Below are 19,936 nucleotides of genomic sequence, written 5' to 3' on the forward strand. Positions count from 1 at the left end.
AGCTATATAACTATTAATTTAGACTATTGTCTTGATTTATAAAGAAAGACAGTTGTTTCTCAATAAGTCACTTGTATTTGAATAACAAAAGGTTTTAACATAAACAATATAAACTTTGGGTTTTATGCCCTAAAAGCTGTTTCGGGTTGTGATTTCGATTCACTGATTCACTGAATCGAATGTAAATTTCGGTTCGATTTGGAATGGTGACAGCCCTATGTGCTACTGTACTGTATATTGATGTGATGAAAGTGCACAGCTCAAGTCAGGCGTCTTCAGGACAACAGCCTGGAGGAGCCTTGAGGGAGATCAGAGCTCATCCCCTGAGGGCAACATGTTACAGTAGAAAATACAGTAGCACTAGCAGATAGTCACACTGTCACAGTGAGACTTTTATTTTCATTTTTTATTCATGAGCATATTACAGTGTAGCTACATGACATTTTTTCATCTTTGTCTCGTTAACATTCTTCGGTTGGCTGCATTTATCAAAGTTTTTGAAAAGGTTTGACTTTGAACCATTTTGTTATGTGACAAAAGTTTCAAACAACATAATCTGTCAGTTATTGTTTGTTATCCCTGAACGTAACAAGTAACCTAAAGCCCAAAACCTATATGTCCGCAAAAAAGAGACATATGTTTCCCCATTATATTGTAGGCTACAATCCACCACCCCCACCATTTTTTTCAGTGGTGTAAAGTGACTAAGTACTTACTCAGTATTTACTCAAGTACTGTACTTTAAAGTAGTTCACCCCCAAAATGACTTTTTTTTCCTATCGATTACTCACACCATGGAGACTTGAGTTCAATAATATTTTTTTTGTATTTGTTGCATTCCTAAGACAAAAAATGTATTATAATAAATGTACCCCCATTGATTTCGAATGGGGACCCAATTGCATTACTCCCCATCCGGGTCCCCATCCAATCAATGGGGGTACATTTATTATAATACATTTTTTGTCTTAGGAATGCGACAAATACCATTTTTTTTATTGAACTCAAGTCTCCATGGCGTGAGTAATCAATAGAAAAAAAAGTCATTTTGGGGTGAACTACTCCTTTAAGTAAAGTTTTGAGGTATTTGTAATTTACTTATTTCCACGACAAATACCATTTTTTATTGAACTCAAGTCTCCATGGCGTGAGTAATCAATAGAAAAAAAAGTCATTTTGGGGGTGAACTACTCCTTTAAGTAAAGTTTTGAGGTATTTGTAATTTACTTATTTCCAATAGTTTTACTTCTACTCCACAACATCTTGGATCCAACTATTGTACTTGTTTTTTACTCTACTACAATTACTTGAAAACTTTAGTTACTAGTTACTTTGTAGATTTTGGTTATGATTACAAAACATACATCCTTATAAGTGCATGCAAATAGCCGATCTACACATTGTGAGCTTGTAGATCTCCTATTTTCAAACGATTTTTATACATTTGAAAACTTGAAATGTATCATGTATGTAATTGTAACAAGTACTTTTACTTTTGGTACTTTAAGTACATTTTGATTCCAATACTTTTGTAGCCTACTTTTACAAAGTACATTTTGAAATCCGGACTTTTACTTGTAACAGAGTTTCTACATTGCAGTATTGATACTTTTACTTAAAGGAGTAGGTCGCCCCCAAAATGTATTTTTTTTTTATATTGATTACTCACGCCACGGAGACTTGAGTTCAATAATAATATTTTTTTGTATTCGTCGCATTCCCCATTTGGGTGAGAATAAATGGGAGTAAATTGACTTGACCCTTGACCATAAATTTACCACCATTGATTCTGACCCAAATGCATTTGGGTCCCCATCCAGGGCCATGCATGCATCTGGGTCCCCATTCAGAATCAAAGGGGTAAATTTACTATTATATATATATATATATATATGTCACGGTTAGATAGAGAAACGGTTAGATAGAGAAACGGAGCACTCGCCGTGCGGCACGGGGCGGAACAAGCGGTCGCCACAACAACGTCCTCCAGGCAGAGCCGCTCGATTGTCCACGACATTGCAAGCGGCGCGAAGGCCAGCGGACCTTGGTCCTGCTCTTCGCCCCCGAGCGCCGCAGGGGTGAGTGGCCGCGAAGAGCGGGCCAGTTACGAAGTTACGAAGCCGTGGTGAATGCAATCGTTATATTTATGCCCAGGCCGTAAGGCCTGGGCAAGCTAGGCTAGGCTAGGCTAGGCTAGGCTAGTAAATAAAGAAAGAGAGTCGCAAACGAGTGACGTCAGCGCCTTCACTAGTGAATGGCTGTCGTCGCCATCTGGTGGTGATTGGTGTGTGGTGAACGACAAAACAAGCGTTCTTACCACAGTCTAACCGAGTTACCCAAACTAACCATAACATATATATCCACGAGTTTCCAACGCCCCATAGTGCATTGCGCAGACGTCTGCACCGAGCTTCCGCCGCCGATTTACAAGCTCACAACGGGTTGCATCTGCGACGCGATGTGAGCTTGTATGTCTGCTGTTAAACCCGGAAGTTTGGTCCTGATAGTCTCCAGTAAACTCCCGGGGAAACTTGTGGATATATATATATATATATATATATATATATATATATATATATATATATGCCTACAAAAAAATATTATTGAACTCAAGTCTCCAAGGCATGAATAATGTCATTTTGGGGGTGAAGTGGTGAACTACTCCTTTAAAGTAAAATAAATTGAGTACTTTTTCCACCGGCCGCTTTTTTAAAATTATTATTATTTTACTCTTCTTAGTAGTTACTTGTACAACTAAACTAGAGGTGTAGGCTATGTCATCCATCTGATCTGTGTGTCTATTCCTCGGCGTATTTCCATCGCACCTGTTTCTTTAACCCCAAATAAAAACAAACGAGCCCCGGTCAGTCACCACACCTCTCCCTCAGATCCTGTGTTCTACACGTGACACTGGCATATGAGACTGATACGGATCCCGCCTTCCCTCTGCCATTGGCTACTCGAAAGACGCTGCGGGTTTCCATTGGACGAGAGGACTGTCCTTCATATCAAATGCCTCCGCTGTTGTCTTAGAGAAATGACGTCAGTTGTCTTTTAACGGGATGAGCCTGCGCCACATGATTTGGGAAAGTAGTCAAAAACTCAGTCAGAAACATAACAAAACCAGACTCCCTGAGTGCAATATAACACTTCACCACAAATAGAGTAACAATATAGTCAGGCTAGTGCTCACCTATATTTTGTCATGTAATTGTCATCTGATTCTGATGGTCATATAATTTTTCTTACGGTTTCTTCAAGGCTATGTCATTTTCTATCACAATATTTGCTGTCGATGTCCTCAATTTTAAACCCGAATAATAGATTTGGGGGGGTGAATGGGGTACTCAAGTTCACTTGTGACGTACTTGCTTGCTTGCTGACACTGTTGAGCCGTTTAAAATCAATTAGGTAAAATGTTAACATTCACAAATTATGTTGGCAGTTTGGCCACTTTATCTGGTGTTTTCAGAGGGGGAGAGAGAGAGAGAGAGACCGTTGATTTTTTTTTCTCGCAGGCTATTCGTCAGTCGAGGGGAGGAGTTTCAGTCTCGCACTGACAAGAGCTAGACTGGGCTCTTTCTGAGTTTGTCAGCTCCCCAAAATAGCAGTCAGTGTGTAAATGTGACTGAAATTACGTTTATCCACTGGAGCCACCGATATAGGGTATCTATATCCAGCGACTGACTTGACTCGGGAGTAAAGGTGAGTAACGAAAATAGCAACAATGTTGCAGAGTAGCGGGGCAGCGGTACAGTAGTAAAGTGCTGGACGGGGAAGGCGCAAGAGGGAGACGTTGAGTGGATTTGGGGGAACGAAGACATTATAATAGTCCGCACACAATATGTTTCCCTAATGTTATAACTTATAACTGTAACAGTTATCAGCGCAACGCCATAAACGCGCGCTCGTCCGTTGACAGTGGATATCTGCTCTCGCTACGAGGTCCGGGGCAAAACTGTGGACTGTCAGTTAATTCGATAAACTTTTAAAAGGTTTCGTCATAAACAGTATTATGTTGGGGTGATTCGTAAACGATTATAGGCTATACCATAAAACTAATGTGGTGTATACTGTATATCGTGTATTGCCAATCTCACTATGTCATGTTGTACGCTGCTTACTGTGTTGTGGCAAAACAGTAATTGGTTTGTTTATAACCATCACACTAGGTAGGTTACAATTCAGCCCTCAGCCTAACTGTATATGCGGCGAGTTTACTGTAAATATTCAAGTTGACATTTTAACTGCACATTAACCGGCCTTTGTAATAGACCTACATTGTCTCTATTGCTCCCATGAGGAGCAATTGTTTGGTTTCCTCCCCTCCACATTTTTTATGTTATTGCAGATTATAATTTAGGTTTAAGTGGTTGGCATGTTGATGTTGAAATCTAGATGGTGCTGGTCAGCTAGTGAAGATTGTCCTAAACTTGTTTTTCCCTCGCATAGGCTATAAGGCATTCGTGTCATTTGCTCCTTTTTGATAATCCTGTTTTTGAAGACATTTTATCATACTTACTTCACTCAATGTAATTCTTTTTTTTAACTCAATGGGCCATGCCCATGTTGTATGAAAGCTGTGCAAGTCAGTTACTTTGAAAGTTTGCGTTTGTTTTTCATGAAGTAAGATGATGTTTATACTGTGCATGTCTACACTTAACATGTCTGAATGTAGCAGGTAAATGGTCATTATCAATCATAACCAATAACTAAATTGTTGTTCATTTCAAGAAGATGATGGAAATTAAATAATGGGAGAGAGTCCAGCTATGCACTGTAAACAAAGGTGTTGTTACTGTGTGGTCTACCAGATAAATTAAGCAAATATAGAATATCATGTCATATTGTCATACTTTGCTTATACATAACTAGATTAGTTATTATGTACGGTATCCATTTTGAGGACATTTATTTGAAACGATAATTTGATATCATTATCAAGTTATTCTAATAAGAAATTGATTTAATGGAAGTGTGTCATATGACAGGGGCAAGTGAGTGTGGATCTTTGCTGGGTGGGGGTTCTTTGACTCTATTGGAGACTTGTGACTTAAACCACTGGCCACAGTGTCTACACAGTCTCCACTGCCACCAGAAACCTGACCTTCTCAAGTGATTCTCCTCACATTGAACATACTGTACACTATACATACTGTTGCAACTACAGTATGATGTACTGTTCCTGTAATTTGAACTGAGAAAGAAGAAGAAAGCCATTGACAATAATCCAGACATCTTTCTACAATATTGTTTTTCTTCACTGGTATCAGTGTCGCCGGTATAAATTCAGCATTTTTGAAATGTAACTATTTCTAAAATGCTAGAATAGGCTATGACTGTGTGCTCTCTGCAATTGTACACATTTTTTGTTTTGTGGAAACTTTGCTAGAAAAAAATTGGATAATATTTTTTTTAATTAAAAAAAATATACAGTGCTCCTTTATTTTTATGGTATGATTTTTGTGGTTTGATTTACTTACTCTCTGCATTTACTGTAAATACGGGGGTTGATATTATGGTGATATAATTGGCTTTGACGCTATAGTCAAAAACAAAAATTCCTCTCATGCCTAGGCTGGGCAATATCGATATTATATTGATATGTTGGTATGATACTAGATAATAGATATCATCTGGGATTTTGGATAGGCTATTGTAATATTGTGAGTTTTTTTCTTTTCCGTGTTTTAATCACATAAGCCCTATACTTTAAGTACAAAAGTACTTAAAGTACAAAATTGCTAAAACAAGCTCAAAGCGCGTCATGATGCATCGAGATGCAACATGTCACGATGCGACATGTTGTAAACGATATTATCGTCTTGTTATCGAGATATTTAGTCAAGAATATTTAGATACTTGATCTTGCTCATATCGCCCAGCACTGCTCCTGCCCACATACAGTACATACCCCACAGATCAAATGGGGTGTACTGTACAGTAGGTGATCAGATCAGATCAGATCCTTGCATATTGACAATGCTTTTCAGGGGTAGGTGTCTTATGTGTTACAAAGCAGTGTTTCAAAGCAGTGTTTCTCAACCTTTTTTCTGCATGGGCACACTTTTCATGTCCCAAGAATCCATGGGCACACCAAAATAATACGGGGGTGTAAATATCGTCACTGTCGGGAAGAAACCATGTATCTCCAAGTTTCAAATTTGTATGTTTCTTCGCAAAGTAAAGCCCTGCTTCATCATACAAGGCTGTCGCACAACAGCAGTGAAAACAGCAGATCTTCAAGCCTCGCACCGCGAGGCGTTGTGTGCTTGTAGATCGGCTGTTTTCACTAGTTTAAATCATTCTTAAAATGATAAATACAATACTGGCTTTCAAGCAGTTTCAAGGGCACACTGTATGCCTTTATAATATAAAGGCATACGGTATACATATTGGGTGTTTGTTACAGCTTGCCACTGTTCCTTACACAGCCATCCCAATAGGCTGCTGGTGATTTCTGAAGTAAAGCAACAAAGCACCCTCCAATCTGTAGTCATTAGCTTGTAACACTGCCCCAGGCTGCACCAGTAATGGGCCTTGTTGCTCATGGTCCACATCACGTGACCTCTTATGTCTAATGTGTGTGGATAAGTGCCACATTGAGTGGTGATGGAAAGAATGTCATTTCAACAATTTACACTATACATCAGTTCAATGTTTCACAGCGATGTCTGCGAACATACAGACAAAGCCGTCACTTTGTTTTTAATGCGTAGGCTGCGATCCATCCAGCTTTAATGAGGATTCATTTGGATCTTTTTCATTTTCAGAAAAGAAAGTGAACTTATATTCATTTTGGGAAAATAGTTTTGTAAAAGGCCTTCAAATGGACCATGCTATATTTAATAAGAATAGTCTGCGCTGGCTGATGATATTACATACTGTATGATAGATTAGCAAGATGCTGTCTATGATCAGATGACTACCCGTAAAGGTAGTTTTCTACCCTCCAGGATTTAGTTATGTACCATTGTGCATACTATTGGTTATTTGAGTAGTAGTGTTGTTATAATGAGGCAGGCATGCTCGTTGTGCGCAGCACACCTAAGTACAATAGATGCATGTCAGTGCATCGTTGTTAGTATGTGGGTCAAGCTCTTGAGTTGAAAGGTGGAGAAGGAGAGGTGGCGACTGCAGCATCTCGCTCACTACACTCCAAATCTCACAGCCTGGTCTCAACTTCTCCTTCCAGGAGAAAATGTGGAGAGTGTGTGGGCGAGTCAGATCTGCAATTAACGCCGGTTGTCAGAAAGAGAATGCTGGCGTTTACACCATGCCTCTGAATCACTGAGTGAAACACTTTCCCCCTCCACTCTCCTCTACTCCCAGGACATTTTCCCGAGGAAGACAGAACGTCGGAGAAAGCTGAAAGAGAGGGAAACGTTGAGAAAGCAGGACAGACTGGAATATTCTTGGTCCACTGAAGAGGATACCGCTCTTTTGATTGTTTGGTGAGTCAAAAATGTTCTCTATTTGACCGTGCTACTGAGTGCAACAATATTCCAGAAACAACACATTGTAGTTGTTGTGTCTTATCGTTCTCTCTTTGCAGTGAGTTTGAGTCGGTTCTTTGTGACCGTTTGCTTTCATTTTTACTGCCTGTTTGTAGTTGCATTGAACTGACAGCTGTACAGGAAAATAGCTGTTATCATTGAGTGAGATGAATATACTGTACATTGGGGGAATTGGGCTGCTGTCAGCTGCACGTGGCTTGTGGCTAACACAGCATGCACCTTTGTTGATTGTGAGACAGGACAAAACGGAAACAAGGTAATTACAGTATTTTACACTTGGTGGGAAACAAATTCACGAAGAACAGAGAATAAATGCATGTTTATAAGACTACGGTACATTATTTATTTTCCCTTAAAAAACATTCATTTTGTAAATGTTAATTATTGAAGTAATTTATTTCCCTCACATATTTGTGTATGAACTGAAGGCAAGGTCACTGTGGTGTACTAGATCATTTTCGGAGATAACTGGCTTGGATGAAACTACAACATATTACTGTGTTGTCCATTCAACAACATTCTCTCTGGTGACAAAGACCTCTAAGCAACATGATTCATCGTTTATTGGAGCCCCATCATCAATCTGGAGATTCCAGCATTCTCCTGTGAGACCTGGAGCCTGGATGCAGAATCTTGAGCCCAGCAGATAATTCTTTAGACCAGTTAAATTGAGCCCCCTGTAGACTAAAGGGAAAGTACTTTTGCTCGTCCCGTTTCTTTTTTTTTCTTCTTCTTTTTAAAAATAGCATGCCAATAATTACGTTGGTAATTTTCATTCCTCCTGGTTCGTCCCCAATAATCGGTCCCAAAATAGAAGTTCAGAACTGCAAACCTCTATTGGTACCTTTCCAGTGGACCACATCGCATGCATTATTTAATACTAAATGTGTCACCTTAGGATATGAGTGACACGTTCTACAAACACGCAGAATCATCATTTAAAATGTATGTGAAAATATTTGTCATCTTTTAAACCCCAATCACACACAAAACATCCTCAGTTTTTAGCCTGCAAACATCAGGAGTGTGCCAAATCAAACGGTCAGCCGGGTTGTAAGGCCCTACAGTCTCTTCTCTATTAGGCAGTCCCCTTAATGTGCTGTGATGATGACTTTAAAACCATTGGTCTAGGGGATTAATGTCCAGGGCTGCTCCCACATACATGTCAGACCACATGAACTCGCTAAATACTACTTACATTCGGGCTTGTGGTCGCAAAGCTGTATGAAATTACATTTATTCACTTAAATACAGTGCAACTACTGTCTTTTTTGGGAATGGAAAGTAGAAGCTAGCTTGAAATGTAATCTTTAGATATCAACGAGTTAATTGATAGAGAGACAACTTTTACTTGTATTACTTGTCTTTATGTTAAGGTGTTCTTAATATTTTATTATAATTATAACTCAATGGCCATGATAAAAGCATAGATAACACAGAAGTAACAACTCAATCGACACAACCTGAAACTCTGTCGAGCAACATCAACATCTTCGTCCTCATTAACGACACCACCTGAGAAACCTCTTATAGCCATGGAAAAAGCTAGGCGAGTGAATATATCATCGTTGTCGGGTGGAAACCTCGTATCTCCAAGTTTCAAATGTGTACGTTTGTTCGCGAAGTAAAGCCATCCTTCATCATACAAGGCCGTCGCACAAAAGTAGTGAAAACAGCAGATCTACTACTTGTAGATCGGCTGTTTTCACTAGTTTAAATCATTTTTAAAATGATAAATGCAAAACTAACGGTTTTGGACATACAAGGTTTTCACCCGACAACGACGATATGACCGGCTAAGGCACTGTTTGTCTAGCGCGACAGCTAGCTGTGACCTTTCAACTGTCCTGCCCTTGACTGAGGCCGCTGGTAGTAAGCCACCCCGTTTGGCCCACTCAGCACACGTGCTGCTGAGCAGGTCAGAGCGGCTTAGCGCTGCACCGTACTCTTCCTGTACCCCCCCTCCCCTTCCCTCCACACTTGCCTCACCCATGCCGAGGAGAGGACTGAGCGGAAGTCTCCTTACCCCCCTCAGCCCAGGGCCACACAGGAAAATCGGCAGTAAGATCCTCCAGCCTAAATCTCTCGTTAATCCTCTTTCACCACTATGATCCTCGTCTCTCTCGACACCCCCCCACCTGCCCTCCCCGCAGCCCCTTGCTTCACATCCATGCTGGTCCTCACCCGGTCAGTGCACAACAGTGCCCGGTTAACCACTTGCAACCTGCTATTTTGGGCCTGTCATTATAGGCAAAGATGTAAAGTAGACTTTCAAACACTTAAAACATAGTGAAAGACGCAGATAAGTTTGTACGGCATCATCCTACGATGAAGTATAAAATAGGGCTTAAAATGACACAGAATTTGCACAGCACAAAACATTGTTTTTACTGTTGTTATAGGTTTAGTCTTAAGACATCGTTACAACCATTTCTATTACTTGCATGCGAAAAACGCAGCAAGGCACATTACTTGTTGCCCCTGTGGATGCTGGCAAATGTTTTAATGTTTAGCAGGTGTGGTTTGTGAGGGCATACTGTGGATGCATGTGGTGGAGTAAAGGTAATAGCTGTGAGATGTCAAGTCATTTGTAACATGCCCCTTTCCTTTCCTTTGGTGATGTTTCTGTGCCAGCAAAAACCACAGCATCACACTGTGCCTCATCTCGAAACTGAGCCATGCTCGCTCGTACGACACGCAGCCCAACTCCCACCCCTCAAAAAAAAAGAAGAAGAGGCTGTGTTGTGGTTTGGCTAGCTGTTGTTTGCTAGTCATTATTTATATCAACAGACAAGTAAACTTGTCAACAGGCCAGGAAACGTCAGTCTTAATGTACGTGTCGTATACTGTACCAGCATGGAGATGAAACAAGAGATGGCGATGCTACAACAGCTATTAGCTGTTTTACAACACTGTACAGACTACAGTACATTGTTAAGTAGAATCATGCATAGTTTGGAATTGATAGCTAAATTGTGGCTTGGAAGTTAAAGAAGACATCTCTTTGCTGAGTTGCATTTTGACTGAATTTTAATGAGACTTTGAAAAAACATAAATCAAAGGAATATATTATAATCTAATTTACTAGATCAAAAGATCTCATGTGATTGCTAATATACCCCACTGTATTGAATTCCTGATGCAGTACTGTACATCTTAAACAGCGCGTCTCGCTGGAGAATTCACTTTCCTGGCTCTATGTGTGCACAGAGGCATAAAAGTGTTTAGTATTTTATGCAAACAAACCTAACAGCTGAATAATGTGCATCGAAAACTTTCTTCAAAGTCTTATGAGGGCCCTGCAGAGTCAAATACGAGGTGGGGTCACTAGGATGGAGCATCGAAACAAAAGCATAGGATTGCTCTGTTAATGAAGGCAACTATTCCTTTGAAATGAAATGAAATGAAATGAAATAACTCTATTATCTGAAGTTCGAGTTATCTGACTTCCCTTGTGGTAGCACGCATGGTGTGAAATGCAACTTATGTGGCTTGTGTTTTATCAGTGGCTGGTGTTGTGAATGCAGCTGCAGGACTTTAGGGTCACAGTCCCAATGGCAGGTCTGTTTAGTAAGCCCAGTAGCCGATGGTGGGAAGAGTTGGGTCTCCTGCAGCTGCACTGGCCCCGTGGGCTGCAGGAAGGAGGCCTGGCTGCCTATATCCTTGTTTTTCTGTCTGTCTGAGAAGCCCTCTGAACCTGGACAGCTGGGGGGGATGTGATTCTTCCCATTATCTTGCAGCACACACACACACACACACTAGCATTATCAGGGGCGTCACAAGGGGGGGGAGGGAGGGGGGGTCTGAGTGGGACTGAGTTACTAGGGCCCAAGGTGGAGGGGCCTTAATTATTTTATGCTTTAGCTATCGAAAAATTGAAAAGTCATGAAAATGTGTATTTTTAAGCGAACATTTGTTACTAAAATTTAGTTTCTGGGGGGTCCCTGGAACTGAATATTTTGAGATGGGGTCTGTGGCCAAATACATATCAATTTGGGGATCCTTCACATGAAAAAGTTTGAGAACCACTGACAAAAAAATAACGATTTTTCAAATAGCAGAAAAATAACAGCTCGCAGCGAGGCTACTCTGTGCCGTGCTGTGAGCTTGTATATCTGCTATTTCTCAATAGAAATTAAACCCCCTCCCCCTATGAAGAACATTCATGGGGGGCCCGCAGTAAATCCTTGTACCCAGGGCCCAGAATTTGGTGCGACACCCCTGAGCATTATGAAGGAGGAGGGGAAGTGACCCGGCAGCCCCCCTCTGCTCTGGACGCTGCTGTAAGTCCTCCTTGGGGCTCTCAGACTGCACAGTTCAAAGTTGTGTCCCGGCTCTCACTCACTGTCGCAAGGAAGGCCCATGATTTCTGCTTGTGCGAACGAACAGCGCTTTGTCTCATGTACCCCCCCCCCCCCCCCTTTGAACTAGAGCTTGGTTAACACGTGTGGTAATTTCTGAAAGCATGATTTGTGGTGTGTAGGGTTGTAAAATCTGCAGGGTCTGTGTGATCTTTTTGTTTCCCTCAGTGCTCTCAGAGTTGTACTGGATGTACTGTACAGTCGGGGACAGTATCCTGATAGTATCTTGGAGTTGTCTTCCTGACCTCTGCCATTTGAAGAAGTGTCACTGGGTTCAGGGATATATCATTTTTTACAAGCCATGACTTCATCATCAATGGGCCTCGACAGTAACTTCTGGCTGCAGTTCTACCAGGGAGAACTTTATACAACGACTCTCTCATAGTAAAACCATGCACAGTTTCAAAATCACTCTCTGCGATGGCAGTCCATGAAGTTTTAAGCAATGTTTTGTTTTGTATTGAAAGAGAAGAAAAACAAGTTGTACTGTAGATCAGTGGTTCTCAACCTTTTCAGGCCGCGACCCCCAGAATAATCATATTTTAACTGGGGACCCCCCCCCCCCCCCCCCCCCCCCGCCCTGACGAGCACTAACAGTTGAGGCATTACATTCTGTATAACACGGTTCTATTGTTGCGAGGCGTTGTGAGCATGTAGATCGGCTATTTTCACAATTTCTGCCTCTAATATTTGACAATTTGGCCAATGTTTAATTCGTCGTTTTAGAGCTATTAAAAAGTACTGGTACTTAAATTGTCACTTTAGAAATGTGCAGATAACCTCTATACACTTAAACTTTATGTTATGATTTGTTTACTGTTAAGTGAGAAAACAATGATGCATAATAAGTTAATCATCTGGGGACCCCCCAAAATAATTTGGGGACCCCCCTGGGGGTCCCGACCCACACAGGTTGAGAACCACCGCTGTAGATGACATGAACGGTTTTGGATTATTTCATCTTTAGCCTATTTCAATCCCTTTAAGTGCTAATTTACCCATTTGTAACTCTGAGAGTGTACAAATGCGACAACATGGACCCGTCGGTTACATTCGTACACACTCACACAGAGTTAAATTAATTTCCTCGTGCAGCCTCCTGCACTGCCCAGCTCTCTGTTTCATTGTGTGGGGACTCGGAGGAGGAGTGTGTAGTAGCAGTCAGCCTCTCTCTCCCTCTCTCCCATCAGTCCCTGTTCCAATTGTGTGTCGGTGGGTTTGCAGATCCAGGTGAAAACGTTGAAACGGGGCCACTGGTGAGCTGCCTGCCACCTGACTGTACTCAGCGTCACGCTTTGTGTTGCTCTCGATTTTTTTTTGTTCCCCTCTCCCCAGTCTCTGTCCCAACTGCTGCCAGCTGAGCGTTGAGAGGGCACACAAGAGCAAAATGGCTGCCGCGTTGAATACGGTCAATTGGACCTTGGGTGTTTGTGTAACTGTGCTCATGTGACACGATGGGGCTTGCAGACATCATCTAATTTGGGGGGGGAAATAAACTGCGCACCACTGCTGTTGAAATACCCCTCATGCTAGTTTGCTTAGTAAAGAAGGCCTTAAGACAGTGGTGTCAGTTCAGAAAAAGCTAAGGTATGGCAACATGACTGGTGTCTTGCACGCGCGTGAAGGCGCGCGTGCAAGACACCAGTCATGTTGCCATACCTTAGCAACAGGCGCGATACATTTATTTTAAGAAGTAGGCTACATTCTATTTTTCCCCTGTTTCTATGGTTTGTTCAAGTGCAGCTAAACTTGGCATGAAATAGTAAATGTGCCACAATTAACAATAATGAATTGCACCTGTGCAGCTGACCTGCAGAACCTGGGAATATACCATTTTGTCAAGATGGGGAGAATAAAAGTGGGGAGAATATAATTATAATACCTTGTTAAAGTGACCATTTTGTTAAATTTTGCATTTGTAGTTATTTTAATGTAATTTAACAACATAAACAAAGAGACATTCATAGAAAGTAACTTTTATTTTCCCCCCTGGACCCAGGGTATGGCAGCTGCATACCCCTGCCATACCCAATTGACGCCCCTGCCATAAGATCAATAAGAGAGAAAGAACGGAAGTCGTAACGTTTTTGTTGGAAGCTCGTCTTCGTCGAAAAGATACCAGCGACACTGGCAGACAAATTGTTGTTATTTGAAAGTTTCATTTTTCCCCCCTCCGTTTTGTGCAGTCAAACGGCTTTCAGGGACATATGGCTTTGTTGACACTTACTTAGATTATTCTGTTGGAACAGGTCGAGCATAAAAAAAGGAGATATTTATTTTGAGGTATCACATCCATAATTCAGAATGAAAACCTTGTCTGAACTTTGGCTTGGTGTTAAAGAAACGGATGAGGGGGTGTTTGCGACCACCCTGCCATGGTGCTTGTGTGCATGTTTCAACCGCTTCCTGTCTCATTGGGCATGCAGGCTACATTATTTTTAGGAATGGATGAGTAAGTCCTTCGCTTTATTTACTTGTTTATTTATTTATAGCCTTCTGAGTATTTGAGCATACTTCACACACACACTGTATAATACGTTCTTCCATCCATATGAACCATGTAAAACATGTTAACAGCATGTAGCTATCACATAACTCAAACGGTACAGCTGCAGATCCCCTGTTGGAGCCCAAGTGAAATTGTTGTCGATAGACTAATTTTATAACGCGCAAGAAAGCAAAAAAAAAGAAAAACTGAAAATCGAATCCATGCTTTCACTGTTGCTGTGAGTCATGGCTGTCCATGCTGCTTGGATTGCATAAACCTTTTATGTAATGGAACACTGGAGCAGCGGAATCGGGTGGAAGATAAAATGGGAAGAGAAAATCAAATATTTATCCTAAGCCTCTTCTAAAAACTTTTTTTTCTCCAACCCGCTAAAAGGAAACGGCCATTCTCCTCCTGCTGAAGGCACAGAGCAACGGCAGCCTTAGACAATAATATGTGTACTGTACTAGTATGTGTAACACAAAATGTATTCTCTCTCCTTAGCCTACTGTTTATTTTGTTAAGTCTGAGCGCAGATGATCAAACAAAGTATCTCAGGGTGAGACAGCCAAGTATGAATCTGAATGTTTAATCTGGAGATCTTCTGTGTTGTTGTTTTTTTGTTTGTTTGTTTGGGATTTTTTTCAGAGAAGGGGGTTGAGAGTGGGTAAACGCGCAGTGGCAGAGACGCATTAATGCATAACGTCCCTAATATCCTTACACAGTGGATTCCCCCAGGAGGAGGATCTCGATTCATCTTCACTGTTTACCATTTCTGAGTTGCAGTCCGTGTAACATCAAACGGCTGCCATGGCACTTAGCGCATTTAGAACGGGTACACATTATTTTATGCTTTAACTATTGAAAAATAGCAGATCTACAAGCTCGCAGCGCGGCACCGGGTGCCGCGCTGCGAGCTTGTAGATCTGCTATTTTTGAAAAATCGTGAAAATTTGAATTTTGACCCGATTCTATAAGTGTCTTTTGAATCCTTCTAAGATTTTTTTTTTAAAAACCTACTGTATGTTTCTATGTCAGCAATCTGGCTAGCCATCGTCAAAGAAAAGGTCCCTTTCACTTAACTGGTGCTCAGTTAGTCTCAAACCTTTTCATGTGAAGGACCCCCAAAATTATATTTATTTGGCCACGGACCCCCCATCTCAAAATATTTAGTTCCAGGGACCCCCCAGAAGCAACATTTGAGTTACAATCGTTCGCTTTGAAAATACATATATTCAAAGATTTGCACACATTTTTCACGACTTTTTCAAAAATAGCAGATATACAAGCTCACAGCGCGGCACTCGGTGCCGCGCTGTGAGCTTGTATATCTGCTATTTTTCACTGGTTAAAGCATTCAATAATTCTAGGCCCTAAATGGGTTAACTCAGCTCGCAGGGTGCCTGGAGGAGAGGAGCGAGGGTGAGGGGGGGGACTGTTACTCCCCACTGTGTCGACGTTATTATCTTTCCCCGGTGAGAAGTCCGTCTGTTGATGGACAACCGATGCAAATTGACACATACCACCGCCATCAGACCACAGCCGCTGCATAGGGCGACGCTATGCAAATGTCTACACTGTAAAATTCGGAGTTACAATTTTACTGTGTAGAATCATGGGCGTACATGCTGGTATTTGTGTGCGTACGTAATCTACGTATCTGTCATTGCAACAGGTTTGATATAATAAATAATAATAATTCATTGATTTATCTGAAATAAAAATTCTAAACCGGAAAGGATTTCCCTTTTTTCTTTTTTCTTTTTAAAGATTTGTTTTTGGGGCTTTTATGCCTTTATTGATAGGACAGTACAGTAGACTGACAGGAAATGGGGGGAGAGACAAGGTCGTCCGGATCGGGAATCGAACCACCGCCGCCGCCAGGCATCCATGCCTAGGTGGCAATGCCTAAATGGTATGCGCCCGGACCAGTAGGCCAGCGGGCGCCCCGCGATTTCACCTTTTTAATGACGTACAAATGTGGACATTTTGAGGAAAAGTTGTACTGTAGGTAGGTCACATCGTAATCACATCAACAAGACTGGATCAAAACTTGTGTGACACAAGTGCTCATCCGTGAAGAATCTTGAATTCCAGACCTTGTCCCATGTCAAGAAATTGACTTGTGGAAATGACATACTGTCACGAAGAATGTTCATGATGGAAGAGGACTCTTGCTCTGAGACATAGTTTGTTAAACCAGTGGTGTTAATTTGAAGTGAGTCAGTGACCACTTGTCTGTCAAGTGTATTTTAGTGATATATCACAGCATACTTAAGTTGATTAGAAGCGATTTATTTAGGGGTCAATAGTAGAGCAACAATTATCCTACTCCACAACCATGTGTGTTTTGTTTGTTACCATAAACACTGAATGAGGAATCGTGGAGATGTTAAACACGCTCCAAGCGTCTTTTAGCGGTACACTGTAGCAGCTGTACACTAGGATCTAGGATTTCTCAGTTGTCCGGCGCATTCATTTTTAATGAGACATAATTCATCACCCTACCCTTGTATCAAGGAAGTTACCATCATTTTCTTTGTTCATAAAAGTTTCACTCAAATACGCATCAAGGGATTTACCTTGAGAAGGAGAGTGGCTTCTCCACATGAAATGGATATAACTGTTAGGAGAGGGTCATCTCTTTATCCTTGAGAAACTGAGAATCCATTCATTGGCTGGGGCTCGAAAACCTGACTGACGCAAATGGATCATTGGGAATAGAAGTGTCCCAGCAGTAATTATGTTACAACGCCGGCACCGCACACACGCCACCACAGAGGTGGGATAGGATGGGAGCCGGGTGCTTCCTCTGTCCCAAGGTTTTAGTACTGTTTCCCTTACATCGCTCTGTGTGGTTAACACACTTTCATGCTCTTTCTCTCTGCGAGTCTCATTCTCTTGCTCTTCCTATTTGTCTGCCTTTCATAGACAGGCAGGTATGCGAACGAGAAGAGACACACGCGTGTGTGCACACACACACACACACACACACACACACTTCTCTCTCTCTCTCTCTCTCTCTCTCTCTCTCACACTCTCATGCGCGCACACACACACACACACACACACACACACACACACACACACACACACACACACACACACACACACACACACACACACACACACACACACACACACACACACACTATCAAACACAAACATGAGTCCAGACCCAAAGCTTGGACTTTAAAATTTACCTTGCTCTGCTATATAAATGTCTCTTGTCTGTAGAAGTTAAAGTTAAAGGATTGGTTTTATCTTGTGTCCTTTTTCCGAGGGGCCTGTTTGGTGCCATCGTTTCACCTATTGGCTGCTGTTGCGGCACAGACCTCGGCTCAGATCCCATCTCCCTGCTCCTTGGAAAAACGAAGCAAAACGTCTGCCCCTTTTTATTTTGTATTTTTGCCCCCAGTAACCAGGCCTCTGTGGTGCTAAGTCAGTTAGAAAAGAGAGACATAATATTAATGTAATGTCAATGGCATTTTCTCACGGAACCCCAAGGCATTTCGTCAAAGTCACCTTGCAGAGTCCTCCCATCCCCTGACAGCACTGTGAGAGTGAGATGGAGGGTGTCTGTCTGCTAACGCTGTCAGCATCTGATGTCCTTTGGTTAACTGCTTCTTTTTACCCCCATCCTCCTCCTACCCCTGCCCCCCTGCCCCCCCCGCCCCCCGATTCCGTTGTTCCCACTTCTCAGTGTACATGTGTTTATCTGAAGAGCGATGTCGTCCCATTTAGCCCCGTAGTCGTAATGCTTGCCGCGCCGAAACACTTTCTGAGTGAGATACGAGAGTCACAGCTTCATCCTGTGTTTTCTTTCTTTTTCCTTCTTTCTTTCTTTCTTTTCGTATGTCATTTCAGAGGTGATAAGTAGCTTTCTGTCTCCAGGTCCCTGTCTACAAGAACCATACCCTCAGCCCCAGCCCTAGCCTAGGTGCTACCAGAGGATTGTTTGAACTTGCATAGATCCATTGTGGGGATTACAGCTGGGTCAGTGGAGAGTTGACGTGTGCTAGCAGTCATCAGGGCAGATTAACCACTCGTTGCCTTGCCCGGGTGCCATTTTCAGCTGTAGCAGGCAGAAGCCTCTCGCTGTCAACGCATGTGTCATGTGTGACTGTCTCAATTGCATTGGTCCACCGTCTGTCAAACAATGCATATCATTGAAGGTTCAATATTTAATATCAGGAGGAAAGTTGATTCCTTAACCACTTAAACCACTCTTTTTAAAGAAATACCCAAAAATAGCTCATCTACAACAAGCTCACAACGGGTCGGGATTCGCTCTTTTATTTTTTAAATTACATTTTAGAAACAAGTTAGTCTATGCCCAACGTAGGAAAGTGGTTAATGAAATAAAGCAATCGTCCTCCTCAGATATGTTCCTCTAACTGGCTTTGAATCTACTGGCAATTCGTTTCACATTCAGCGATCTCATCGACTGAATGTTCCCATCTCAGTTTGGCCCGAAGGGTCCTCTTTTGTGGAAATGAAAACATGCTCAACGCCACACCCTCATCATATTCATGTGAAAATTATTTAAGCCCCTCTTTTAAATGTACTGCGAGTCATTGTCTGCAAAGATAATGTCCCCCTAAGCAATGTTTTAAATAGGCAGTGTGTGTGTGTGCTATAGTGTGGACCACGTTTCGCACACGCTACCCCACCAGCTCTCTCTCGCATCTCTCAAAGCCTCTTTCTCACTTTTTCTTCACACACCCCTGTGATAGATCTTATTAATTATATCTCATTAGTTGCCTTGGAAACTGAGGTGAGGGAATGTTGAGCTGAGAAAATGAAGGTATGAAAGAAAGAGAGAGAGAGAAAGATAGAAAGAAAGAAAGAGAGAAAGACAGAATAGGGAGCAGGGTGTAAATACGAAAGGCAGACAGTGGTTGTTTGGGGATCAGCCATGTGTCAGATTAGCATCAGGAGACATTAACACTAGCGATGCTGCTGGGGCCACAATCCCGCCTTTCACTGCTGGAGAGGGAGATAAGAGACCTCCATACAAAAGGAGCGAGGAGCGCATGAGAGGCCTGGCTCGCCTCCACTCTACCCCCTCAGGCCAGCAGCCCCGTTTGCAGGTACAGCACAGCCCCGATGAAAGCAAGAACAAAGAGGTCTGATGTTCATTTCCTATAGCACTTACGCTTAGGCTCTGCTGAAATAAATCAGTAGAACTGTTGTGGATTTAGGCTCCGCTTTACTTTCATGTCCACGGTCTGCCCGGAAGCTGTTTGGAGCCGAGCTATATGTGTTAACGCTTTCATATTAAATGTTATCATGGGTTGTTTCAGAGAACCCACGCCCCCCCTGCCACCCCGACATCAATGCTCCTCAGACTGTAGAATTGCCACATCTTGTCAAGCCTTCATCTGTTTTCATCAGCGTGATGTTTTTTTTATATTATGTACATTTACTCGTGATCAGAGCAGTGATGCATCGTTATGTAATGTAAGGGGGTCCAGGGCATTGGGGGTGGGGGTTGAAGTCATTATCAGCTCTGACCATAACAAGGAAAGGCCTTTGCCTAGTAATTGAATAGAGAGTGGGACTGAGTG

General features: G+C 42.1%; 1 protein-coding gene across 2 annotated transcripts in view; it reads left to right on the forward strand.

The window, feature by feature from the left end:
* Nucleotides 1-3,592: 3,592 nt before the first annotated feature.
* mef2aa (myocyte enhancer factor 2aa) overlaps nt 3,593-19,936 on the forward strand; it is a 91,655-nt gene continuing 75,311 nt past the window's right edge. For both annotated transcript variants that reach the window (XM_080736363.1, XM_080736362.1), the window contains exons 1-2: nt 3,593-3,705; nt 7,333-7,454. The gene's annotated coding sequence lies outside the window, so the exon portion shown is untranslated. The remainder of the gene's footprint in view (nt 3,706-7,332; nt 7,455-19,936) is intronic.

The sequence above is a fragment of the Nannobrachium achirus genome (assembly GCF_963921795.1).
Source record: "Nannobrachium achirus genome assembly, chromosome: 11".
Lineage (NCBI taxonomy): Eukaryota > Metazoa > Chordata > Actinopteri > Myctophiformes > Myctophidae > Nannobrachium > Nannobrachium achirus.